This window comes from Apodemus sylvaticus, chromosome 5 (genome assembly GCF_947179515.1).
Source record: "Apodemus sylvaticus chromosome 5, mApoSyl1.1, whole genome shotgun sequence".
NCBI classification, from domain to species: Eukaryota; Metazoa; Chordata; class Mammalia; order Rodentia; family Muridae; genus Apodemus; species Apodemus sylvaticus.
Window position 1 is genome coordinate 153,359,205 of NC_067476.1, and position 27,239 is coordinate 153,386,443.

Sequence of the window (27,239 nt, forward strand, 5' to 3'; positions counted from 1 at the left end):
TTAGTCTGTTTAAAGGATAACAAGCCATGCATTGATGCTTACTGTATGCACTGGAGAATCTGAGGGCCATTGTTCCAGCCAGAGGTTACAGGAGGGCACACGGGACGCTTGGCCGTGTGGGCCTGTGAGCCTGAGGGGAGGGTGCTACTGCAGACAGGGCACTGGATGGCCACACCTGGGGTAGGTAGACGGCCTGTGCCCAGGTAGCTACCATCAGGACCAGCTGGGAAGGGAGCCAGGCCTCCAAGAGTCAGATTGAAGGAGTCCGTGTGAGGACTCCAGCTGCAGGGAGGAGCTATCTGAGCTCGTTAAGAAGTGCTCCTGCAAAGGACCCCTCTGTCTGCTCGGTCCTGTGTTCTGCTCAGAAGCACAGACATCCCTGCTATACTCCGCAGTCCTGTCAGGGTGTCACAGTCCCCATGGGGCTAATCCTACCCACTGGCCACTTCTACCCAGTATCCCTGGATTGCAGAGATGGTCTCTGAATCTCCATCGGCCATTCAATCAACAAACATTTTACCAGCATGCCACCGTGATCCGGCTGGATAGAGCGGCCTAGGGTGTGCCCCTTGACACCCAGCGTGGCATACGGTAGGCCTTCAACCTAGAACAGTCAAAGGGACTGAAAGAACTTCAAAATCACAACCGTGGTCAGTGTGGATTGACCCTTGAGTATGCTATCCCTAGTATGCTAGCCCTCGAGTGAGTGACCATCTCTGAGAAGAAAATGGCTACTACGGTCAACTCCTGCTACTTCCTGTGCTCTGACTGTCCTGTGAGCTAGTGGCTAGATCAGAGTGGGGAAGCAACTCGCCCATTCACACAGCTCAAAGCCTTGTCATCAGCCACACAGACCCTTGAGGAGGGTCAGTCAGTGACAAGGACAGTGACAAGGAGTGGGGAGGGGGGGAGTAGGGATACAGGATGAGACAGGGGTGTTCTGAAAGAGGGGCACCCTGGGCACACAGGAGATGCCACCAACTTCCACCCTCGCTGCAGGCCAACCTGCTGGGAGCCTGTGAGGAGGAGCCTTCCCGCCCTCGCCAGGCTGACAATGGCTCCTGTGTGCACCTTGGTGAGAGAGAGGCGTTGTCCTCTGGGAGGGCTGGCTGTGGTGGCCCGTGTCCCAAGTCGCTTGGCAAGGATGGGTTCCGGTGCCTGAGGGTGATGTGTGTGTGTGTGTGGGGGTCTGGCCCTGTGGCTCCTGTGTGTCTGCCTCAGTGTGCCCACGCAGGTCTCGCACACCTGTGGAAGGTGTGTCTGAGCAGGCCTGTGGCCCAGGCCTCTTTTGTGTCTGGGGCTGGCATGTGTGTTTGGCTGGGTACACGGACGATTCAGTGCTTTGGTTGTGTGCGGTCCAGTCATGTGCTCACCTGTCTGCATCTGTCTGTGGAGCACCTCAGAGACCAAGCACTGTGCCAAGAGAAGACATCGGGCCTAAGCATGGGCCACAGTCCTAAGTGAGATGCAGCCATAGGAGGCCTGGCTGATGACACAACACATTGTCTACTCCCCCCACAAAGGGAACCTAAGACAGACCAAAGTACAGGTCACCAAAGTCCAACTTGGTGATGCAGTGAGTTTTATTGGGGTCCCTTATGGGGGAGGGGTTACTCACAGGAGCAGAAATGACTCAATGACAGCTTTGTCACCAAAGCCCACCCAGCACGGGTGACAGCTCACAAAGCTGGGAACCTGGAGCCCACTGCACGGCCTGCAGGCAGCTCACCAGGCTGGAGAGCGTCCTTTCCAGATGCCTCAGCTGGTCCAACCCTCTGCCGGGCAGCTCCGCTGGCTTCTGTTCCTTCCAGGCAGTTGGTCTGGTCTAGGTCTTCTTCGCAGCTCAGCTTCCTGTCTGAGGCCCACTCTCCGCATTTATTACTTACTCTGGCATGGCGGGGCCTAGTGCATCTGCTCAGTCTCAGGGACTTCCTGATGCTATCTGGAGTCATTTACCTTCTTGCTTAAGGGGCTTCCAGGCAAAATGGAATGTTTCAAACTCAGAGGTATCTGTGCCCGGGACGGGAGTGACAGCTGCCCATTTTGTAGAGACTGAAACTGAGGCCAGGGAGGGGCCATACCTTCTGAAGCTGGAGGAGGAGCTGACCTAACATTTCCACCTCAGCCACCTGCCTCTCCTCAGGTCCCTTCTTGTCCCAAAGTCTTGGTGAGGCCTGCACTAAAGACAGGACTGAGCGCTTTGGAGTCACAGGGCCTGGATTAACTTTTGTCTCTGCTATTGCATGGCTGTGTGACCCAGGGCAAGCCACTTGGCCTCTCTGTGCTGCTTCTTCATCTGCCAAATGGGGACGATGGCTTCGAGCAAACTGCTTGGTCACTGCTGCCCTGATGGCTGCCCGTTGGCTCCGGTGTCCTCCAAACCATCCTGGCTTCTGGCTCTCACTCCTCGCTGTGGCCTGGAGGCTGGCTGAGAGACAATTGGCTGTGAGATGAGTCCAGGAGCGGTGTGCCTGGGGTATGCAAGGCCAGGGCTGCTGCAGGTGAGTGTCCATCAGGAGACGTGGCGGTGGGTGGGGCCTGGAGTGTGGCCGCCTACCTGGTTGTGGAAGCTGTGTGTCTGAGGGCAAAAGAGGTTTGCCTCACCTCCTCTCTCCTAGATCCTCTCTCCTGAATCTGTCTGGGTTTCCTGGGCCAAGAGTTTGACTCAAGCAGATGATCTGCGATCAAGCAGATCTCTCTGGCGATCAAGCAGATCTCTCTGGCCCTATGAGGGATCCCTGACTCAGTTTACCCATCTGTCCATGCTGACTGGAAGCTTCCATTGTCTCTGCTTTAATGATATCCTGAGCCACTGGGACCTTGTTCAACTGCCTATGACAGGAGACCCCGTGGGTGGGAGCATGTACCCTCAGAAGTCCTAACCACAGATCTCTTGGTGGCTTCCCAGGGCCACCATGTGCCCTGCCTTCTGGCCCCTGTTTTGAGGTTTCTTCCTCTCCTGTCCCCAAGAACATTCAGGTGGCCAAGCTCACGGGCCCTTGCCTCCTTTCTTCTGACTTGTCACTCTTCTGGACTGCCTCATGCCCAGGTGCTGTGGTAGTTCATGAGAGGTGACAGGGCTGGTGAGGTGGCCAGAGTCACTTCTTGGTGACTGCAGAGGCACAGGGCTAGTTCAGCACTCCTGAGCTGTAGATGGTACCGGGCCTGTGGAGAGGAGAGAGCAGGAGAGCCAGGAGGGGATCATGGGCTCCGGGCTGAAGGACCCAGGTCATGCTAGGCAGGCTTGAGCAGGCCTAAGGGCAGAAATGCCACACAAGGGATTAGCCTTTCAGCTGCAGGTACAACGGGTGGGCACTGCTGCACAAAGAGCCTGGACTGCCTGAGCGGGTGGGGCAGTGGGAACTGAGGGGTGGGGATGGGGCAGAAAGGTGGGATGCAGGAGGTTCTGGTGTGTTTGACGGTCCAGGCAACAGGATTCCCTGATGGGTGGGGCTGGGTTGGGGAATGCAAGGGGGCCGGCTCAGGGCAGGTAGCTGGACTCTGGGATGAAAGGACACAGCAGACATCAGGGTATTTGTTATCTGTAGCTCTGATGCTCTGATGCGGCCGAGACACGGGAGGCAAGAAAATGAGAGCTGTCACCTGCTACCTGCCATGACCACTGCTCTAGTTCTGATAGTCATCCTCTGCTCCAGGACTTTCCACTGCTACCAGTGTCCCCTGAGTCCACCCAGTGTCCTCCCAGTCCTCCCCAGTGTCCTTCTAGTCCTCCCCAATGTCCTCTCAGTCCTCTCCAGTGTCCTCCCAGTCCTCCTCAGTGTCCTCTCATTCTCTCCAGTGTCTTCTCAGTCCTCCCCAGTATCCTCCTGGTTCTCTCCAGTCCACCCCAGTGTCCTCCCAGTCCTCTGAGTGTTCTCTCAGTCCACCCCAGCATCCTCCCAGTCCTCCCAGTGTCCTCCCAGCCAACTCTAGTGTCCTCTCAGTCTTCCCAGTGTCTTCCCAGCTAACCCTAGTGCCCTCCCCGCCCTCCCCAATGTCCTCCCAGTCCACTCTAGTGTCCTCCCAGCCCACCCCTGTGATGGCGCTTCCTTTTCCCTCTCTCCTCGGTGAGCTCCACTCTAGACTCCCCTCTGCGTTATAAAACACTAGTGGCTCCCTGCTTCCACCTGAGTGTTGGCAGTCACCGTGGACAGTGTCCCCTCCTTAGGAATAAGACACAGAGAGAGAGAGGATGGGCTCTTTATACCTTTGGCCTGATCCTGCTGCTCAGTGAGGCCCCACTCCCAGCAGACTGCTCTGCGAGTCTCTGCAGGAGCATGCATACATACATACATACATACACACATACATACATACACACACATACATACATACACACATACATACACACATACATCATACACACATACATATACACATACATAGATACACACATACATGCATATATGTACACACATATACATACACACATACATACACATGCACACACATACACACATACATACAAACACATGCATACATGCATACATTCACACATATGTACACACATATACACATACATGCATGCATACACACATATACATACATACAAACACACATATACACACATACATACACATACACATACATGCATATATATACACATACACATACATACATACATACATACATACATGCATATATACATACACACATGCATACATATGTGTCCCAGGCATGCTGGGAACACTAGGGCAGGAGGCGGCCTACCACAATGCACCCGGGGATTCTCGGCCTCTGCATCTGGACATCCAGAGCTGACACTCCTGGCCTCCCCCTGGATAGGCTCCTCAGCACCCCTTGGCCTCTACCGCTGGATGTGGATGACACCCCTTGCCCTGCACCGTGACAGCCTTGGATGTCTCCATGTGTCCCAAGAAAGAGGCAGCCCTGCTTGTGAACCCTGGCAGAGAGTCTCATGTGCTCAGTAGATACCCGCAGTGATTGATTTGAGATGGCCCTGAGGGACATTCAGGAACTTGGTGTCTTTAGGAGAGCTGGCTCGCTTGTGTAGCAACACAGGGTGGGCTCGGGAGGGGGGATCTTCAGAGAGAGAGAGAAAGAGAGAGAGAGGAGGGAGAGAGAGAGGGGAGGGAGAAGCAGGGAGAGTCTAGGCGAGGCTTCACTGTGAAGTTTGGAAATCAATGGCCATTCTGAGTCAGTGAGCAGAGCTGGTTCGAGGACAGAGTCCTGGGGTCTGTGTCCTTTCTGATCTCCTAGGTTTATGACTTTAGTAGTCCCTAATTCCCTGTAGCAATCTAAATGCTTTGTCTATGAGATGGGGTGTTTCCTAACTTCTGAACCCTGTTGGATAGAGCATCTATCCTGCACTTAAGAGCGCCAAAGTCCCGTGGATAATATACTGCTTCCAAAGCACCCTTGGCCACACATCTGACTTTCCACCAAGGCAAGGAGAAGCACTCCCCCTACCAGGCTGGGGAACCCGGGTCTTCACATGGCCCCAGACACACCTCACGGCTGGGAATGTGCTGAGAGGTTCAGGTCTCCCCAGCAGTCCATCTACCAGCTCCTTAGAGCTCAGACTGCTGTTCTGGGCCTCGGTTTCCCCGTCTGTGAGCTGGAGTGGCAGGAGGGCTGCAGATTCCTCAGTCTGTTGTAAAGATTGTTCTATATGTAGAGAAAGCAACAGGCCTGATACCGGATCCCGGCTCAGCAGGGGTGAGCTGCAGCTTCTGTGGCTTGCCACAGAAAAAGTGCGGCCACAAAGCCTTGTAGGGGTGGCTTGGGGCAGAACAAGACGGCAGAATCAAGAAGTGAGATCAGCTGGAAATAAAGACAATAAAGACGCTGTCGAGCGCATCCCTGAGAGTCCCTGGACCTGAGTGGCGGTGGGTGAGCTTCTCAGAGCCTCAGAGCCAACAGCCAGGCCTAGGCCAACAGTCCCGCCTTCTTCCCAAGGCCCTGTAGTGTGTCGGGAGGCTATGGGACACGCAGCCCTTAGACAGCAGCCTGGTACTTGCACCTGGGCCTGGGTTACCTGGTCCTCGGGGGATCGAGGGCTGGGCTGCACCAGATGTGCGTTACCAGCTTGGCCTAACAACCGACCTTCACAGCCCTCGCTTCCTCTGCTCCTTGTCACCCCCCCACCCAGGGACACCACGACCCTCTTACTCTGTGATTCACGTGAGGTGGTACCTTTGTCCCCCAAGCTCCTGCCCCAGTCCTCAGATGGAAAGAAATGAAAGAATAGCCCTTGTCCTTTAAAGCCCTGAGCCGACCCTGTCTCCCGGGTGGCCCCCAGGGAGCTGGCTGGGGAGGGTGGGTGTGAGGAGGGGGTGATCCAGACATGTCCAGTCTGAGCCTTCAGAGGAAAAGGCTGAAGAGAGGAACCAGAGATTCATTTTGTGAACCAGGGTTTTTCAAAAGAACTGAGGCTGGCCTCGAACTTCCAATCCTTCCTCAGCCTCCTGAGTGCTGGGATTACTGGCATGCACCACCTGCTTGTTTATGTGGTGCTGGCGATGGAACCCCAGGCCTCATGTGTGCTAGGTCAGCGTATACTGACAGAGCCACATCCGCAGCCCGGAATTCTGGTTTTGTTTTTGTTTTGTATTCTTCTGTTTGTTTATTTTGAGACAGGATCTCAGTGTGGAGCCCTGGTTGGCCTGGAGTTGCATCTGTAGACCAGGCTGACCTTGAACTCATAGAGATTTGCCTGCCTTCCGAGTTCTGGGATTAAAGGCATGTGCCACCAAGCCTGATTCAGATTCTGTTTTGTTTTTTAGATTTTATTAATTTTTATTTCATGTGTATGGATTTTCTTTTTGCCTGCAAGTATGTCTGTGTACAGTTTACATGCCTGGTACCTACAGAGGTCAGAAGAAGGTGGATATCAGATGTCTTGGAACTGGGGAGAACTGACAGTTTTGAGCTACCATATTAATTCTGGAAACCAAACCTGGGTCCTCTGTAAGAGCAGCAAATAGTCTTAAACACGGAACCATCTCTGCCGCATCCATAGGGCACTGGTTTGTTTTTTAAGCTTGTGAGCCCGATCATTAAATACTTCCGTACGGGATGCTTTATGTCTAAGCCAGAAGGCCCTGCTCTTCTGGAATTCACCAATTAGTGATCAATAACCAGTCTACCAATCAATGATGATCAGGTCCTGTCTGAGGTGGGCAGGCTGCGGCCCTCTGATCTTTTGGGATCAAATACAATGCATTTAAGAAAAAGCCCATCTACTGGGGTTGGTGGCATTTCAGGGCTGAGGCAGGAGGATGATGAGTTCGTGGGCAGCCTACTATATAGAGTGAGCCTTTGCTTCAGATAAACAAAGCAAGGAGAGAAAGAGCGTTCACTGGGTACCTGCCTCTGATCGGGACATGACAGAGAGCTGAAGGGACCTCAGTGAGCCCGGTGGCTCCCTACACAGGACTGTGGGGTCAGTACTGGCCTTGAATCCGGACCAGCCCTTGGCAGTGTGTGACCAACGGAGGCCCAGGTCTGGTGTGAGCCTGGGGGTAATGATGCTCGGATGTTAGCTTTGGCTCTGATCATACCGCCGTGTGTCCATAGCAACGCTGGGCTTCTGCTGACCATGGGGACTGTCCCGGAAGGATCCACTCCTTCATCACGCAGCAGCAATGGAAACTCCTGCGGGGGGGGGGGGGGGGAGGCGGCATCACCCACACTTCCCTCTTTGGTCCTTTAAAGTAAACAATGAGCTACACGTTGGAAGGGCTCGGTTAGTGACGTCCAGACACAAGGGTGGGAAGGAAACAGAGCAGGTGCTCACGGCCACCACGCCCATCCAGAAAGCTCCGGAATCCTGTGTGCCTCTTCCCCCCACTCCACCTCACCTCTGGGGTCACAGGAAGGAAGAGAAGACATGTGACCAAGGCGGGCAGCAGGTGGAAGGTCTTGGGACAGACCTGCAGACCCTGGCCACCCACCCCTCCTTGCTCCTGGATCTGAAGGAATAAAAGATCCAGAGGAAAGCAGTGGTGATAAGATTGGAGCAGAGCCTTCCCTGGAGGCCAGGCCAGGCCAGCACTGTGAGGGGCCCCATGTCCAGGGAGCAGGCAAGGCCAGGGGAGTCTGGGGCCTGAACTCTGGGGGCTGTGGGACCCACAGAGTATGGGCTGGTGTCATGCTGGAGAAGCCAAGCCCCTTCCCCCCAGCGATGATGTGGACGGGGTAGGAAGGGCTTGCTGGGGAAGGAAGCTTCAGAGGGGAGTCCGTGGAGTAGTGTGGGCTCTGAGAAGGGAGGCTGAAGGTAATCTAACAGCAGAAGCAGAGGCTCTAGGTAGCCGTAGACCTGTCCTGAGCCAAGAGGCCAGCAGGGCAGAAGCCAGGGAAGGAGGAGAGTTGTGGAGTTGGAGGAGGCCCAAAGATGGGCCACAGCAGGAGACAGCCCAAGGGCCTCAGCTTTATCTGAGTGAGGTGGGAGCTATCCCCCAGCCCCACAGCCATGTTTTAGAAGAGGGGACTGTGGTTCTGGAGGTCAAAGCAGAGAATTCAGTGCAGGGACAGAGACCATAGTCACTGCACTTCACCTGCCACACACAGTAGGGGACCCAAGGGGATGCACCCGCCTCAGAAGCACACACGCATGAGCTGTAGCCGTTCAGCCCCGCCCCCACACACCCACACATGCCCACACATACCCACATACTCCCACATATACCCACATACACCCACATGTGTTCATGCAGAAGACACATACTTTTCATCTCTATTGATCCCACGTGTGTATTCTAGGTACATGTTCCTTACCCTGACTCTATACATGTGGGTGATACAATACAGTGTGCAACCAACACACATCTACATGGGTGTATTCTGTGAATGTATGTAGAGACTTGAGCCACGCAACAACCCTCCACATACATCACACATGATGCATACTGCACACACACACATGTTCACACACATGCCACAATACACCACACATCACACTAGCGTGCGCGCGCGCACACACACACACACACACACACACACACACGCATGCACCCCTCGCTCACATCCCCTGACATCTATTTGGACACAATACACCACCACACATCTCACACACACACACACACACACACACACACACACACACGCGCGCGCGCGCGCGCATGCACCCCTCGCTCACATCCCCTGACATCTACTTGGACACAATACACCACCACACATCTCTCTCTCTCTCTCTCTCTCTCTCACACACACACACACACACACACACACACACACACACACACACACACTCACTCACACATCCTGACACCTACCACCCCTCTACTATGCCACAATACCCTACACATCGTGCACACATGCACGCACGCACACACACACACACACACACACAATTTACCTAGTGATCTATTGTCTCCATCAGAAACCACGTCAATATGCTTCTGACTTCAGAGTAGAGATCCAGCCACTGGATTTGGGGTGCAGTTTCTGCTTCTCGCTGCTCAGCTTGGTTGGCCTCCCAGGACTCGGGGACCACAAACATGCCTGGAAGGGCTGCTCCTGCAGAGCAGCCACCTGCTCTGGGGGCAGACACAGTCTCTGTTAGCTGTCATCACGTTAATAACGAGGTCTGATCTGGGGCCAAGCAAAGCCCACGGGACACCTTCCCGGAACAAGGGCGTGCTCACACGCTGGCACGCACACCCACACGCCCTCTGTCCTGAGCAGGGTGTGTGGGAAAGGGGCAGACCCATGAAGGAAGGGAGGACAGAAACTCTGGGGGACCCGTGAGTCAGCACAGGGAGGGGACAGTTAACGGGTGTGTCTCTCGCCTCAGAAGGATGAGGAGATAGAAGCCTTGATAAAGTCCATAAGACAGGTGGGTTAATCAGGGCTCCCCGACTCGACTTGAGAGGGACCAAACCCCAACTCAGACCAGTTCAAGTTATGAGGAATTCAGTGAGTCACATTAAAGACATTGTAGCAACGGCTTGCTTTAGGCACAGCTGGATCCAGGTGTTCGGATGACTTGCGCTTCCCACATCTCTGGAAGACTGAGTTGACGGGAGGCACGAATGGCTCAGTGTATGTTAGCTGTTAGCTTCTGATGACAGCAGCTGCCAGTGCCCCTCCCACCAGGACACTCCTCCCAGCCCAGGAGCTGCAGGGAAACCACACTCCTTCTCTGCTGTGCAGGATCCCACAGCTGTGGGGGTCACAGGCTGTAAGCAGGCTGTGACCCCCACAGCTATAGAGAGCCTATGCCTGCAAATTCCCCAGCAGAAGGGGGGCGCCTCTGAGTATGGGCAGACCTGGGATTCAGGCTCAGTTCTGTCCTTAAGTTACATCAGCTTTCCATGCCTCAGTTTCCCCCCTTGTAAGATAAGGGCAGAGATACTTCTTTTGTTGTTGTTGTTACCTTTGTGTGTGCCCATGCACGTGTGCATGTGTGAGCATGTTCATATGTATGCGCTCATGTGTGTGGAGGTTGATGTCAACCTCTTCATGCTTGGGTCTCTGCCTTATTTATTTATTTATTTATTTATTTATTTATGTTGGGAGGGGTATGGACATGCATGCATGAGAGTATGTGTGTGTGTACTTATTTATTTAGTACTTATATTGGGAGGGGTATGTGTGTGTGTGCGTTTGTGTGTGTGCATGTGTGTGTGCGTGTATGTGCGTTCATGCGTGTGCATGTGTGTGTGTGTGTGTGTGCACCCGCGCGCGTGAGTGTGTGTAGGGATGTGGAGGCTAGCGGTTGGCATTGGGTACCTTTCTCTATTGCTCTGGACTTTAGCTTTTGAGTCCGGGTCTCTAGCTGAACCTGGAGCTCACAGATCTAGTGAGTGACTGGTTGGTGAGCCCCAGGGGTCCTATGTCTGCCTCTGCAGCACCAGGGTTGTGCCACGGTACCTGGCCTTTTATGCGAGGTGTAGAGATTGTACACCCATCCTTGGGCCTGTGTGGTGAGTGCTCTACCCACTGGGCTACCTCCCCAGACCCCGACTGATTGTTTTTGAGACAGGGCCTCACTTTGTAGACCAGGTTAGCCTCAAATTGGCAATCCTTCTGCCTTGGCCCCCTGCTTGTTGGAGGGTCCCCTGCCAGGGAGAGCCTGGGGCATGAGGTAAGATTCAAGCTGCCACCAGGGAAATGTGTGGACCTGGAGGTGGAGGAGGGGCGACCTCTATTCTGCTTAATCTTCCTCCCTTGGGAACTGACTCAGCTAAGGAGCAAGGAGAGGCGTGACACGCGTGTACACGCGTATGTTGAGAGCCTACTATGTGCTCAAGAGGTTAGGATGAGGGATCTCTTTCCGGTGTCTAGTCCAGTGTGTAGACAAGGTCACGATGGTGCCTGCTGTGGAGAGACTGGCACAGTGACGGGAGTACTGAAGAGGACAGGAGACTTGGGCTGGGACTGTGCAAGGTGAGGTGGAGGGAGACGCACGTGTGGGAAGTGCAGTCCAGGCTGGAAGAACCAGCAATGTCAAGTCCTGAGGTTGGAGCCAGCGAGGCCTGCTGGTGCTCGCACCAAGGTCAGGTCCAGCCCCGTCACAGGCTCCCAGAGTGCAGCCTGTCCTCTTCCTCGGCCAGCCGCCTGCCTCTCTTCCTGTAGAGCCATCCTCAGGCCAGCGCCGCCTTCCTGAGCCATCCCAGCTGTCATGGAGGCGCTGCTGTCCCGGTCCGCTTGTTTAATGACAAACAGCACTTTCTGTCCCCACTTAAATATGCAACAGACACTGCTGGGTCCCCTTGCCTGGTGTAGGCCTGAGGACTGCCAACCTTTGCTGGGCCAGGTCCTTCGCTCTGTGTCCTATCCTGGCCTCTATATCTTCACCCGTAGAGCTGGGACACTCTGTGGAGGGTCTGTAGGTGATCTTGACGCCCCCTGTCCGGTTCAGGACAGCACTGGAGTTTGCCAGGGGCGTGCAGGGGGCCTCAGGACAGGATGATGTCCTAGCATGGAGAAGCATGAGGTAGCTAACCCTCAGAGCCTGTGGGAGGATAGAAGGCAGGCGCTCCTGGAACCGACAGACTAGGCGCCAAGTGGCTCGCCTCTGTGGAATGGGTCCACTGCTCGCTTTAGCCAGAATCTCCTTCCCCAGCAAAGACAGAGACCAGGACGTCTGTCAGGTGATCGGTCATTGTACGGGTGGGTCCTGCACATGGCCACCCTCCGGTAGCTGACTGGGTGGGTGGTGATGTTCTGAGAAGGCAATAGGCTCCCATGGAAAGCGCCGACTCCCTGGGTCCTTCCTACAGCCCTCTGTCTGGGCCTCCTGAGGGACTGTGGCCGGCTTTGCTGCCTGCCTGCCTGGGGCACTGAGCAGCCAGTGCTGGAGCTGACCTGACCTGAACCCAGGCTTGCTGGCCAGGGCTGCCTGGACTACAGGCCTGGACTGGGGTCTCAGAGTGTTGGTTGCTCTGTCTTCTGACCTCTGGGCATCCTGGGCTGCCTGTACAAGATGGCTATCATTCCCTGGTGGGGGAAGATGGCGTCAGAGATGTTTGCTGAAGGATCTGGGAACAGCAATAGAGAGGAAAGGACTTGGAGAACAAGGCCAGGAGTTGCGACTTCTGAGACGCTCCCCTGAGCCCTGTCTCCACCCAGTCAGGTCACCCCATCCTTTAGTCCCCACTTCCCTCTGCACCCCACAGTAACACCCCATCCCCTTACCCTTCTTGGATCCAAGCTTCAAGTGGTGAGAGAGGCCACTCGGAGCTGAGGCAGTGATGTCCCGCCCTGGTGAAGTTCCTGTGGTCCCTGCACTGTTCCCCAAACCCTGCCCAGCACCTCCACTTCAGCCAGTTGGCCCCGCTAGATTTCTCAGCCCTCAGACCACAGGTCTACTACCTCAATCTTGGTTCAACAATCGCCCTCTGAGGCGGCCATCCCTGCCTCTCCATCCTGCTTCCCACAAGAGATGCTGTTCTCACACACCTGTGGACACCCCCAAAATCCAGTTCACACTGGCCAGGGGTTCCTCCTGCACCCCAAATTCTCACTGGTTTTCCCTTGCCTAGACCCTCTTTCTTGTTTGAACCCCCAGATTCAAACTCCAGAGAAGATCTAGGTGGGCCAAGCCTGTCCCAGCCTCCCTGTCCCTGCCTGTCCCTTGCACCAGCACACAGACCCTGTGCTGTGCCGGCTGCCTGGGCCTCAGCTCCACCCCCCACCCCCATGGCGGGTGTCCTGGGGACAGCGGGCACTGTCTGGCACTGTGAGATCCCTGGATGCTACAGGATCCTGTCGGCAGTTACATCTCTGGCTGCTTGCCGAGCAGGCCAGTATCCCTTTGGACAAAGCTGTGGGTTCACTTTCATGAAGGTGGCGATGTGTAGGGTCAAGACTCATCTCCACTGCTTTCTGGCTGTGTGTTCTGGGATGGGTTGCTTGGCGTCTCTGGGTCTCATTTTCCCCACTGAACTGTATAGATGTTTTGTTTGGGTTGATTCTCATCAAGCTTTGTGGACACGCACTGCTGCATGCCCCAGGCCCTTGCATAGGCTATTTGTGCATCCCTATGAAATGTCTTTCCTGCCGGCTTTGCCTGGGAGGTTCAGTGCTGCCTCCTCCGGGAAGCCCTCCCTAATCTTTCCAGGGCACCCACACTGATTTGTGGGTTTTGAGACTCAGGCTCCAACCAGGGATAAGTTTTACCTCTGTCATTGCCACACAGTATGAAGACTGTTGGAAGATCCCACTCACCAGAGTCACCTGTGCCGTCACCTTGGCCTTTGTATCCTCCAAATGAGAAAGCTGGGACTGCAAGGGTCCCCTCCCAGCAGGCCCTCCCTCTCCCTCCCCCACCTGTGCTGGACACTGGACAAAGCAAGGAGACAGGGCCAACCCACATTGTGATGTCTGTGGCATCCCTGAAGGCTTGGGGTCAGCCCCTCCACCCCCAAACAGCTCCCGCTCTTCAGGAAGCCCCTGGTAGAAGCCACGGTGTTCTTCACACACACACTGCCCCATCGGTCCCCACACCCTGCCTATCACCGTGGACGGCTGATGGCTCTGTCAGGATTTCCTCTCTCTGTCCCTGTGCCAGGGCCACACCTGTCTGTGTTCCTGTCATAACAGGACCCTTCACCCCTGCCTGGGATGTCATTCTCCCATGACTCCTTGCCCAGCACTGGGGTCTTTGTGGCCAGGTTGTACCTCTATCATCTTGGCTGTACATACTGCTCAGGTGACTAAGGGGAAATAAGTGGACGGGCCGACTCAGCTTGCAACCACATAGCCTCAGCTGGGGGCTGCGATCGGCATCAATCAGAGCATCTGCCCCGCATGCTCGGGGCCCCGGGTCCCAACTCTGGAGTGGGAAACCAACTCAGTCTTGACTGACTTCCAACACAGAGGGTGCTTGCTAGTCACACCCAGAGACCTAGCCTCGGGCGGAGCTCCAGGCCTCTCTCCCCGCTCTTCTCCGTCTCCTGTCTCTGTGTTGGTGTTTTTCTCAGTTGGCTTCCACTGTGTTCCACTGAGCACAGCAAAGACCCTGAGGAAACCCCTGAAAGGCTGGCAGTGTGCAAATAAACTTTCTAAACCCCAAACACTGAGTGGCCCCCAGCCCAGAGACAGAACTGGATTTCTGTAGCTGGAGGGGACAGTTAGAAATCAGCTGAGCTGTGGGGGCGGGACAACAGTGTGTCCCCCAAAAAAGAGAGCTGTGTGGCTCGTTCCGAAACTCGGGTAGTCCCCAAGGAGGAGAAGGTGGTAAGAGAGTCAACACTACCTGCCACTCCCGGTCTCTGCATCAGAGTCTAGAGGGAAGAAGCTCGCTGCCCAGGGTGATGAGAGCCAAAGCCGGAACTAAGTGTCGAAGGCAGGATGTGCAGCGCTCTGCCAGGCAGAGTCGTGCAGCCACAGGGGACTCTGCCAACAGTCCCTTTAAAGTGTTTGTTTTTCTGATTGTGGTGACAATGGCATGCTTATTGTTAAACCACCGCCAATAACCCAGAGAAGTATTTAAACAGTGGCTCCAACCCCGAGTCCCTGGAGGAGCATGTGGCAGTGTCTGGGGACGTTTGGGGTTATGTTGGGGGCAGGGTGCCTCTGGCATCTGGTGGGTAGAAACCCAGACTCCACAACATTTTCTGAGGCTTAAAGAGACCCCACCCGACCTCAATGGGGTCAAACTGTATGCGAAGTGATTTAAAGATGTACCTGCCAGTGTAGTACGCCTATCATGTCGGCACTTGGGAGGCTGAAGCAGGAGGATTGTCATGAGTTCCAGGCCAGTCTGAGCAACACGTTAAGACCAGTAGTGCAGGCCAAGCCCGAAGACCTGAATCCCATCCCCAGACTCACATGTTCTATAGGGCTGGAGAGATGGCTCAGTGGTTAAGAACACACGCTGCTCTTGCAGAGGACCTGGGCTCGAATCCCAGCATCCACACGGTAGCTCACACCATCTGTAACTCCAGCTCAAGGGCATCCAATAGGCACACGCTGATGCAAGTACACTGCACACGGGCAAAGCATTCATAGGCACAAAGAGAAATAAGTAAATCTAAGCAAAATGAAACAAACAAAATCCTCCAGTTTTCTTTCTGTTGCTGTGAGAGAGAAAAAAAATTCCTGACCAAAAGCAACTTGGTGGGGAGAGGGTTTGCTTGGCTTACACTTCCGGGTCACAGGTGATCACTGAGGGAGGTCACAGCAGGAACCTGAAACAGAAAATCCTTTGTTGGCTCTTTCTCAGGCTTGTGTTCAGGATAGTTTCTTATCTAAGCCAGGATCGAGGGCCCAGGGATTAGTGACCCCCGTGGTGGGCGGGCACCTCCTATACAATTAGCCATCAAGACAACCCTTGCACCCCAGCCCACCCCCAAGACATGCCCACAGGCAGATCCGAGCCAGACAATTCCCCAGTCTTGTCTCCTCTTCTCTGAATGACTCTAGGCTGTGTCAGCTTGCCAGTTAGAGATAACTGGGACACCACCCAAAGGTAGAAGGGAAATCAACTCCACGGAGATGTGCCACAGCACGCCACAAGCGTGGACACACACACACACACACACACACACACACACACACACAAACCTTTTAACTCCTCCCAAGTCCTCTCACTCAGGACACTGCTGCTTTATGCACCTTTATGCACGCCCACTTCAGGACTCCTCTGCACAGCCTGCACACGTGCTTTGAAACACCAGCCGCATCCACACGGGCCTGTTCTACGATGAGTTTTGGGGTCTCTAACGCCACCTTATAATTCCTGTACTGTGTATCTCTTGGCCTTGATTCTGGGGGCCCAGCCACCATTTTCAATGATTCATGCTAACACAATTGGACTTTGGGGTACTTTTGTTTGTTTTTGTTTCAGAGACAGGGTCTCACTGTGTGGCACAGGCAGGCCTTGAACTCGTGGTGACTCTCCTGCCTCTGTTTCTTCAGTGCTGGATCCAAGATATTTGCTGCCCCTCCCAGCTGTCTGTCTCCTCCTCTGTGAATATGCATGTTTGCATCGTTTAGTATTCCCTGGCAGACCTTTGGTCCTTTATTTTCATGAGCAAAGCTTTATCAGGATCCCTTGTCCTTGGAGGGTCTGGGGCCTCTCGAATGTTGAGTGGAATGTCCCACAAGTGCCCAACATTTCCAGGACACTTTAGAACTTCTGGTCTTGGCTATCAGGTGTGAGGTCATTCTGCCCCCAGGAACCGTGTGCCCTCCCCTCAGCACAGGGCGGGAGGCCTACTTCCCCACAGCCCTGAGCTTGCCAATCTGTGTATGTGCCAATCTGATTGGTGGAAAATGACATCATTGTAGCTTTTATTGGCATTTCCTTGCTTTATGGTCAGAGCAAAACATGCCTTCATGTGATCGCCGCCTTCAGTAGTTTTTTCCTTGGTGACTAGTTAGTTTTGTGTTTATCTTATTTTTATTGTTTTGCAAGAACTCTTTGTATATTAAGGATACGAGCCCTTTCTGAAAGTTCCAGGCTTCCCTAATTTCCCTTCCCCTCTTCCTTCCTTGCTTTCGAAGATTGTGCCTGAAGTTCCCTGGAGCATTTCACGGTCCGCATTGGGAAATAGCTCTGGTAACGTGCTGTCTGCTGTCCTGCTGTCTTACAGCACCCTGGGTTCCTGCCTTGTGCAGCTCAGCCTCTGCCCACTGAGCGTCATTAACCCCTGCCTGCTCTTTTGCTACCGCCCAGCAGATGCTTTTCTGGCTGGGAGCAGAGTTTCATTTTCACCTTCCCGCTGGCCGGGTGCCCCGAGACTGTTTACATAAGAAAAGGTTTGATTATACAGTGCAGCCAATGGCAGCCTTTCTCAGAAGAAGGGGGCCAGGAACGTATAATCAGAGCCATTAACTGCACACAAAGCCTCACAGCCCACTCTGGGTTTCCCACCATCCCTAATGACAGTTTTCCAGGGAAAAATAAAAGCGGAGTTAAGACCTCCTACTAAAAACGTGTTAAGGAACAGGCTTTTAAGACCAGACTGTGGCTGAAGCCTTTCCCGACCTAAAATCCCTGCGCTGCAGCTCACAGGCTTTGGGAAAAGTTGTTTCAGTACCGGGATCTCTTGTAAAACCATCATTTTTGAGGTCCAGGGAGAGGGTTCACCTTCAGGGCCTGAAGCGCCCCCCACAAAGTGCTCTCTCCAAAGAACCAGGCACCCGTAATTTCTCTTGAAGGCTCCTTCAGACCTGTGGCATGATGGCAAAACCAGGGACTCATGTTCTTTCTGTCCCTACCTCCCCCCTCTGCACCCCTCCCCCCTCCGCACCCCTCCCCCCTTCACACCCCTCCCTCCTCTGCACCCCTCCCTCCTCTGCACCCCTCCCCCCTCTGCACCCCTCCCCCCCTCCACACCCCTCCCCCCTCCACCCCCCCTCCCCTGTCCACACCCCTCCCCCACAGCCCCCCCCACCCCTCCCCACCTATGCTTGCTTCCCCTCATGTTTTCAAGGCGGCTGCTACAGCTGCTACAGCTCCAGTCACCACAGACAATATCCCACAAAGGCAAGGATAGCTATGAGCCGCACTCCGCCTGAGACTTCTCATTACATCACAGGTCTAATTCCCAATCGGTCATCCATAGGTAAGGAAAACGTCTCAGACTGGCTTAGGCGCGAGGGTGAGGACGGTAGTTCCCCTGAGCGCACAGGCCACAAAACTGAGTCCTGCTAGGAAAGAAGGCTTGGGCAGGAAGGGTCGTGGGCACCTTTAGGGGCATTAAGGCCAGATGTGGCAAACTCTAGCCATGCACAGTGCTCCCTAGGGGAGGACCACTGCTGCCATAGGCCAGAGGGTCTCTCAGGGCATCCAGATGCGAGACTCAGACTTTTCATGAGGATAGCCCACCATGGCCCTCAGAGATCACACCCACCCACCTGTCAATCACTGGGCCTGAACCCCCACCTCCCCTTTTCAGACCTTGGTAATCTCCTGGCTGGCACCTGGCCTTCCATGGATTGTGCCTGTCATTGTCCCCTCTGCCTAGACTCCTCCTGCTCTGTCCTGTCTGTCTCCTTGCTCAGGGAATCACCTCTAACCCCACCTTTGCTGCACAAAGGCCTCTGCCGCACCTTGCACCATTGAACTGGTCCATGCGAGTGCACAGCTGAGCCCACCTCGCTGAGGACTCTGTCAGGCTCAGAGGGAAGGGGGAGGGGAAGGGGAGGGAGAGGGAAGTGGAGGAAGGGGAGAGAGGGAGGGGGGAGAAGGGAGAGGGGGAGGGGAGTGGAGGGAGATGGGAAAGAAAGGGGAGGGGAAGGGAGAGGGGGAGGGGTAGAGAGGAGAAGGGGAAGGGGGAGAGGGGAAGGGGGAAGGGACAAGAAGGGGGAAGGGAGGGGAAGGGGAGGGGAGGGGAGGAAAAGGAGGAGAGGGAGGGGAAGGGGAGGGGAAGAGGAAGGGGAAAGAAGACGGGGAGGGGAGGGAGAGAATGGAGGGGGAGAGGAAGGGAGGGGTATGGGAGGGGAGGGGAAGGGGAAGGAAGAGGGCGAGGGGAGGGGGGAAGGGAAAGAGGGAGGGGAAGAGGAGGGGAGGGGATGGAAGGGGAGGGAGGGGAGGGGAAGGGGTGGGGGAGGGGAAGAGGGAGGGGAGGGTTTATTATTATCATCATCATTGTTGTTGCTATGGCTTTCATCTTTTTGAAGGAATGAATGGACACAGGCTGGAGGCGTCTCTGTTGCCAGAGCACCTGCCTAGGACGCCTTTAAGCTCTGGATTCGATCCTCAGCAGCCCGCAAACCAGGCATGATGGTCCACCCTGTCATCCCAGGAGGATCAGAAGTTCGAGGCCACCCTGACTACACAGCTGGTAAAGACCAACTTGGACTAGAAAGAAAAGAGGGGGGATCTGCCCCCTACTCTGTAGCCAAACAGCCTTTCCAGGAGATGACGCTAACTCTGGTGCTCTCCTGCCTACAGTCCCCATGGGTCCAGTTACCCTCAAGGCGACGCCCAGGGCCTTATGTGACTTTCCCAGGCCACTGGAGGGACTGCCACCCACCTGGCTGCAGGTCCCCTATCCTCAACACTGCACTCTGCCCCGGAGCCTGGCGTACCTGCTGCTGGACTTGGCTGTGCTCTGTGCTTCTCCTGGGAGCCCCGCTTCTCTCCTCCCACCTGCTCTGCCGACCTCTACTCTACTTGGAGCTTCACACAGCTTCCAAATGGCTACAATGGGCCCGTCACTCCTTCATTCCAGTCAGTGGGGAGTGAGAGTCCTCTTTATTTACAGGAGGACTGTGGGAAGGAGCAGCTGAGGGCAGGCCGCAGATCAGTTCCACACGTGTATCCTGGTGTCTGTGACACCTCACAGGGAAGACTCTGAAATTCAGTGAGGTGCAGAGAGCCAGGGGCTCGGGGCTCATTCATCTGGCTAGCAGTGCCCCCAACATTGTGGGGACTGTTAGCACCCTCCTGGGCCACGCTCCTCCTGACAGAGACTCACTTGGAGACAAGGAAGAGTCCTCAGAGGCCCCCGCTGCCTGGCCCCAGACCTCCATGCGTCCTACCCTGTCTGGGGTTATCCAGGCTGAACCCTGAGGGAGGCTTCCCTGCTCTGCTGAAGGCCCCTGAGCTGGGTCCCTCTGCTCTATCCTGTGCCCTGGTTTCTATCGGGAAGTCTTCTTACTGTCCTTAAAAGGCCACAGCCTGCCCCCAGGTGTCTCCCATCCTGATGCTCTTGGCAGCGATGCATGGGACATTGTTCCAGACCCTTCTCCCTGGGCTCTTTGTCCAGAACACTGTGATGAGGTTACAGGGCTTGTCTGCCTTTTCCTCTGTGGGGTTCAGAGCCCATCCTGGGCAAGTGAGACACGTGTCACACTAGAGGACCTTGCCCATGTTGGTCACACCCATACTGGCGCTGCACAACCGATCCCATTTCACAGCTGAGAAACCAAGTCTCAGAGAGAGTTGAGGCCTTTGTAAGCCCATACGAAGAGATGGGGGCAAGTTTTGGATTGGAGGCTAGATTGCAGAATGAGGGAAATACTAGACTGCCGGGAAAAGGAAGGGTCCAGAATTTGGCCGTGGAGGCTAGGGTGTCTGTGTGTATCATTTGAGCTCAGTCTGGGTGACAGTGTCCCCAGGACATGTCTACTGTTGTCCACAGACATCTGTGGCCATGGTGATGAGGGAGGTGGCTGCTTCTGGGGCCCAGCACACAGAGAGGCCCTTAGTGCCCACAGACCCTTAGCATGAGGGACTTGACCCCAGGGGCTGATCTCGAGGCAAAATTCCGAGTCCTACCTCCAAGGCAGTGAGGCTTCAGCGAAGCTGGGGGTTCAGAACTACTTCTAGGGGCCTAGAGAGATGGCTCAGTGGGTAAGAGCACTGACTGCTCTTCCGAAGGTCCTGAGTTCAAATCCCAGCAACCACATGGTGGCTCACAACCATCCGTAATGAGATCTGACGCCCTCTTCTGCTGTGTCTGAGGACAGTTACAGTGTACTCACGTATAATAATAAATAAATCTTAAAAAAACAAAACAAAACAGAAAAGGAAACAAATAACTCGGGGAACACAGTGGCCCCATCCCAAGAGGCAAATGAGAGGTGAGAGATCAAAGCCATACACAGACATGGAGGACTGGTCCTGGATGGGTCGGCACAGGGGCTTCCTTGAGAGGCAATCCTCGATTACTAGGAAAGCTCCAGGTCACAGAGGGGGCTACACAAGAGGATCCCTGGGCTGTGGTGCTAACAGCGAAGATTCTGGCAGGAAAACAAACAAACAAACAAACAAACAAACCCATGACTTCCCAGAGACAGGGACAGGGACTGGGATAGGGAAGGAGAGGCTGGCATAGCCTGCTATGCTGTGAGGTAAGCTGACCTAGCGATGTGGCTGTGCTCCAGAAGCCTGTCATGGGGTAAAGCCCAAAAGCCAGCTGCAGAACCAGGTGACATGGGACAAGCCCCAGGCAGACAGACACCACTACGACCTCCACTGTCCCTCTTCAGCATGGGACCCTGATTTTGAAACCACCAGCTTCCCAGTGTCCTCCCGGCCATGAGGATGTCCTGTGTGGCAGTCAATAAGATGGGGAAGGCCCAGGAGGGGCTCTGACGAAGCCACCTGTCTCTGCTGGGGAGCCACCCCCCCCCCCACTGCTCAGCCTCCCTAGACATCCCTGCCGGGGTCTGAGCGCACACCAAGCAGGGAGATGGCCCTCCAGGCGAGCCTGAAAGGGACATACCCAAGTGGGTCATCGGTGACAGCCCTGAGCATGTCCACCAGCTGGGGCCTGTCCCCACACAAACGCAGGCCTCTCAGACCGGAGAGTGACAAGCACACGTCTGCACAAGCCTCTGGGGGCCGGTCCAGACCTTTTTCCTTGCGGCCAAATACTGTCCCTACCATGTGGTAAACACATGCCTCATGTCCCCGGCCTCCAGGACAGAATGACATCCAAGTACTGGCAACGCAACTGAAGGCTTTTTCAAAACAAGGTCTTTTTCAAAAGCTGTATTTATTGCTTTTGCATTTATGTGTGTATTGTGTGTGCCTTTGGGCGCTTAGGAGCATACCTGAATGCAGGTCCCTCTGGAGGTCAGAGAGGACATTGGGTGCCCCCTTCCCTGAGCCAGAGTTCAGGGAGGCCGTGAACTTCCCAATAGGGGTGCTGGGAACCGAACTCAGGGTGAAGAAGAGCTGCACGTGCTCTAATGGCTTAGCTGGGTCCGCAGCCACACAGGAGCAGACACTGGAAATTCAGCGGGGAAGCTGGGCGTGGTGGCGCACACCTTTTACCCCATGATTCAGGAGGCAGAGGCAGGCACATCTCTGTGAGTTCCAGACCAGCCAGGGCTACAGAGTGAAACCAGGCGGGACTGGGAGTGGGGTGGGTGGGTGGGTGGGAATAGCGTTGGAGAGAACATGCATTATACAATTGCCCAGACAGCACCCTCCTGGACACTACCTGCTCAATTCACTCACTGACTAGTCCCCTTCCCTTCTGACCCAAGCCCACAGGCCAAAGGGCACCTAGAAGGCACCCCAACCAGCTGTGAAGACTAGGGTGGTAGACTGGGGAGAGGGGAGGCTCTGCCTCCCAAGAGAGAGGCCTTGAACCAGGAAGGGAGGCTGTGCCCTGCAGCTGGCCTCATGAGGAATCCTCTGTCGCTGTCCTTCCACACAGACATGCGATGCCCCCCCCCCCCCCCCCGGAGATGGCCTGGCCACTGTCCCTGTTGTCTGTCCTTTTCCCAGAAGTGGGAGGCCGGCTCCCTTTATCTCCAGGCCAAAGTCCCCCCTCCCCCCAGGGAAGAGAAGGAATGTCACCTGTCATCATGGGGCTGGTGAGTCACCTCCTGCTGGCTGGGGGCTACAGTCTGAGTGCTGCCTCCTGACTCTCAGCTCCTGGGGGAGGGGGGGTGAGAGTCTTGCCCTGAACATGGCCAGTGAGACCTCTCATCTCCACCCAGGCTCCGGAGTGAAGGATTCTGGCTTTCATGTCCTTGCCTAGTGACTTAAGGTAGTTGTGGCTCCTTCTTTAGTCCCAGTCACACACTTGACACACATATTCTGCTCATGCTAACCGAGTTCAGGGCACTGGGTGTGTGCCGAGAGGGACATAGGAGGCCATCTTGCTCCACAACGACAGCAGGACCAGGTTGAAAATCAGCCTGGTAGTGAGACCACCTGTCCATGTTCTCTGCGTATTGACTTGGGGGTGACCTGGGGAAGGGATAAGCAGTGTTGTACAGGCCCTGGAAATGTCACCTGAAAGTGCCTCAGAGTGGCAGTCATGGAAAAGGATGGTGGTTGCTTAGAGAAGGTTCTGCACAGGGGGCTAGCATGTGCAAAGGTCCTGGGCCTGTAAGGAGCCTGCTTGAAGCTGACCCAGGAACAGCGCAGCATTGTGCAGCCGATTCTCCCTAGCTGTGACTGCTGCCTCGCTCATCGTCTACAAGTGAGGAAATAAACACCCAGGGTGGTTAAGTGACTGGTCCAAGGTCACCCCGCTTGAGTGCAGTATGCCCAACTCCACCCTCCATCGGAGGGCTGAGTGCAAGACTCCAGTTCCTGGCCTTAGCGTGACGGCGCTGGATACTGGAGTCACTAGGCCAGGCGGTAGAGCTGCAGAGGAGGTGACTCTAGAGTGGGCAGTGTCAGAGGCCAGGGGACGCTGCTAGAGTACACGACCATTGGGATAAACCAGGCTTTTTTGCCTCTCCTGGAGATGCAATTGTTACTTCTATGCCTCAATTTCCCCAACTGTGGAAGGAGATGATACAGGGTGATGAGAAGCCTGAAGTGGTTAGCCTGTGAAAAGTCCTAGGAACTCAGTGAAGTGCCTACTATGCGCAGGCTGAAGCTCTTGCTCGGCTGTCCCACATTGAAGGCCTGCCTGTATGCGCATTGTCTTTGGGGGCCTGGCGTCCCTTGGCTCTTGGCTGTCTTTCTGTCTCTCATTCACCTGCCCAGAGTGGACAGTTTCTCAGTCCATATGGAGATAGTGGTGCCTGACCTAAAGTCCCAAGTGGCACCGATGGTGGCCATTGTGGGTCCCTAGTAGGGGTCACCGGGGAGCTACAGAGTCCCTGTAGCCCAGGGCTCAGACGCTGGAGAGATACGACAAACATGGGGCTTCCTTCCTTACCAGTGTACCACATGGCCCCATCAAGGGACAACGGGACTGAGTGTGTGTCAAAGATCCCCACAGGCCCACGCAGTTGACATGGGGAGCTCCATATTAGGACACTTCTTTGCTCGGGTCTGTAGAACGAAAACCTCGTGGTCTGTCTCGTCCGTCAAGTTCAGCTTCAGTCGTGTTGTGTTGTGTTTTGTTTTGTTTTAGACAGAGTCTCCCACTGTAGCCCAGGATAGCCCAGAACTCTCAGAGATCCTCCTGACTTGGGACTACAGGCACAACCCATCACACCCTTTGTTTCTACTTTCTGAAAAAGCAAAAAGTTTGGGGCTGGGGAGTTCAGTGGTTTAGAACACGTGTTGCTCTTGCAGAGGACCTGGGTTCCGGTCCCAGCACCCACATGATGGCTCACAACCATCTGTCACTCCAGCCCCTAGGGACCCATTTTCCTCTCCAGGCCTCCATGGACACTATGTACAAGGTACACAGACAGGCAGGCAAGTAAAACACCCAGGCACACAAAAGAAAAGTAAATAAAAATCTAAAACAATGTTTTTTATTTTTTGTGTTTTTGTTTTTGTTTTTGTTTTTGTTTTTGTTTTTGTTTTTAAACATTTTCTGTGTAGTCCTGACTGTCCTGGAACTCTCTCTATAGACCAGGCTGGCCTCAAACTCGGAGATCCACCTGCCTCTGCCCCCAAGTTAAAAGCCTGTGCCACCACCACCTGGTAGGAAGAAAAAAAAATTAAAAAGCTGGACTAGAGAGATGGCTCAGAAGTTAAGAGCACTGACTGCTTTTCCAAAGGTCCTGAGTTCAAATCCCAGCAACCACATGGTGGCTCACAGCCATCTGTAATGAGATCTGACGCCCTCCTCTGGAGTGTCTGAGGACAGCTACAATGTACTTACATATAATAAATAAATAAATAAATCTTTTAAAAAATTAAAAAGCAAAAATGTTTATGGGTATCATGGAGGGCTGTGGGTATGGGGCTCACAGACACAGATGAAGCCCCATGCAAAGACCAGGCCAGCACAGACAGCGAGCTCAGGGTGGGAGTTTAGGGCCATGGGGACTCTGGCCCAATCTGTCACTTGTCAGATGGGACCATGGCTGTTCTGAGGATAGGTGACAGCTCCTGGCGTGTTTAGAACATCACAGGTCCAGGCCCTGTGTTCTCTGTCCTCAGAAATGCTATGGTCCCCCTGATGGTCAAAAAGGAAAGTGCTCCTGTGGAGTGGACACCTTTGCAAGCGAGCCTTCCCTCCCAGGCCATGCACCTCCAGGCCAGCGATGGGGCTGGGTCACAGCTCCCCACTGGGCTCCCAGGGCAGGGACAGACTGCTCCCTTCCTTCCTGTGAGGTGCCAGGCAGGCCCTAAGCTGGCTGATGTCGGCAAGGCTGCCGCCCACGATGGGAGGAAGTGGGTAGGTGCCCAGGACTGCGCCAGCAGACATGCCCCGGGGCGGCCCAGTCAAGGATGACGTGCGTATCATGCACCGCTGCAATGAGCTGGGCGAGGAGGGCAGAGGTCAGGTCAAAGATGCTCCAGAGTCAGGGTGGGCGCCGTGAGGTTGGAGCTCAGGGTCACTCACAGTGCCCTGCAGAAAACAGGCAGACATCTCAGGAGGTGTGGCTGGGGAGGGCGGGGTGGGGGATGTGGCATCGTGTGTGTGTGTGTGTGTGTGTGTGTGTGTGTGTGTGTGTGTGTACACTCAGGCAAAGGCACAGTATGATTGTTGAGTGTGCCTGCATGTTTGGGCATGAGGTCTTATTTGCTGGGGCGTGTTCGTGAGAAACTGGGTGTGTTTGTTTAATTGTGTGCGAATGTGAGTTCAGGTCTGGAGCTCTGGGTGGGAACGGGAGTGTGTGGGGACAGCGTGTGTGTGTCCCTGCCTGGGGGTCTGCGTGTGCAGCTGCTCCTGCGCAGGCGTGACCTGCACTGGCAGCCAGGTGATTACACTAATCAGCACCCCATCCAGAAAGGCTGGGGAAGTGGGAGGGGCCAACACCCTATTGGAGCGCAGGTGACAGATGCTGGCACTCACTGGCTGCCCTAAAGGTTGGTGTGGCAACCCAGCTACTGTCTTAGCAGCAGCTTCCACAAGGGCTCAGTCCTGGGGTGGTTGGAGGCTGACTCTTGATTCAATCAGTGATGACAGCAATATTCATCCACGTCTCATTCACTTGTTCACTCACTCATTCATTCACACACTAATTCATTTGTTCATTCATTCATTCACACGGTTTCATTTGTTCACTCACTCATTCATTCACACGCTCATTCATTTATTCACACACTCATTCATTCGTTCACACACTCATTCATTTGTTCACTCATTCTTTCATTTTCACTTGCCCCTCATCCATGCATTCACTAACACATTCAGTGACTCATTCAAACATTCATCCACTCGCTCACTTATTAGCTGTTAATTAGCTAATTCACACATTCATTCAATCATTCATTTCTACATGCATCCACTAACATACTCTTTCTCTTATTCATTCACAAATTCATTCGCCCACTCGCTCATTCACCACTACTTACGAAGATGCTCTTATGTTATCAATGGTTCTTGGTGCCAGGGCTGCAGCCCACAGTGAGACGGACAGGAGTCCCTCTGACAGGATGCTCACAGGCCGCAGGGCCCTTGTGGGACCCCAGCATGGCGGGGTAGTGTGGTGGTAAGTGCTGCCCATAAAGGCCAGGTAGAGGTGGGCCGGGAAGAGTAGGTGGACCTCTACTCTCAGAAGGACTGGCCAGTCATGATTGTTATGAGACACCAACATGTAAGAAAAGGATGGAGGTGTTAGGGAGACAAGTGTATGCTCATGGCAAGATCATGGCAAGAGCAAAGGTCCTGTGGTGAGCCCAGGTCTGCAGTTCAGGAAGAAACAAGTCCGGCTCAGAAGATGGAGAAGCAAAAGGTGTGTCTGGAAAGACTAGACCCATGATACTGAGGATCTGAAGACCCACAGTACCTGGGGTGCAGGAGGGTGAGGAGGGAGGGGTCGGGGGGTCCTCTTCAGTTCACCTGCAAAGCAAAGTGGCAGTGTCACTCTGTAGCCGTGTCCCAGCCACCTGCCAAGAGTCTTGGCAACTCTCAACAGAGCTCCAGCAGAGCCAGGCTGGCTGTGGGAGCCTCTCGGCCTTGAGGGTCCCTCTGGGTCCCCCTGTCCTGAAGAGGTAGGAGGAGGAGGCGGGTGCTGCCCCGATGAAGGGATGGTTACTGTCCGTGCTCCTCCGC

At 54.6% G+C, this 27,239-nt stretch overlaps 1 long non-coding RNA gene across 1 annotated transcript; it reads right to left on the minus strand.

Moving 5' to 3' along the window:
* Window positions 1-1,565: 1,565 nt before the first annotated feature.
* LOC127686296 (uncharacterized) lies at window positions 1,566-10,158 on the minus strand. Its single transcript, XR_007978071.1, has 2 exons — window positions 9,320-10,158; window positions 1,566-3,254 (listed from the first exon to the last, which is right to left on the minus strand). It is a non-coding gene; the product is annotated as an uncharacterized LOC127686296 (long non-coding RNA).
* Between the last annotated feature and the right edge of the window lie 17,081 nt (window positions 10,159-27,239).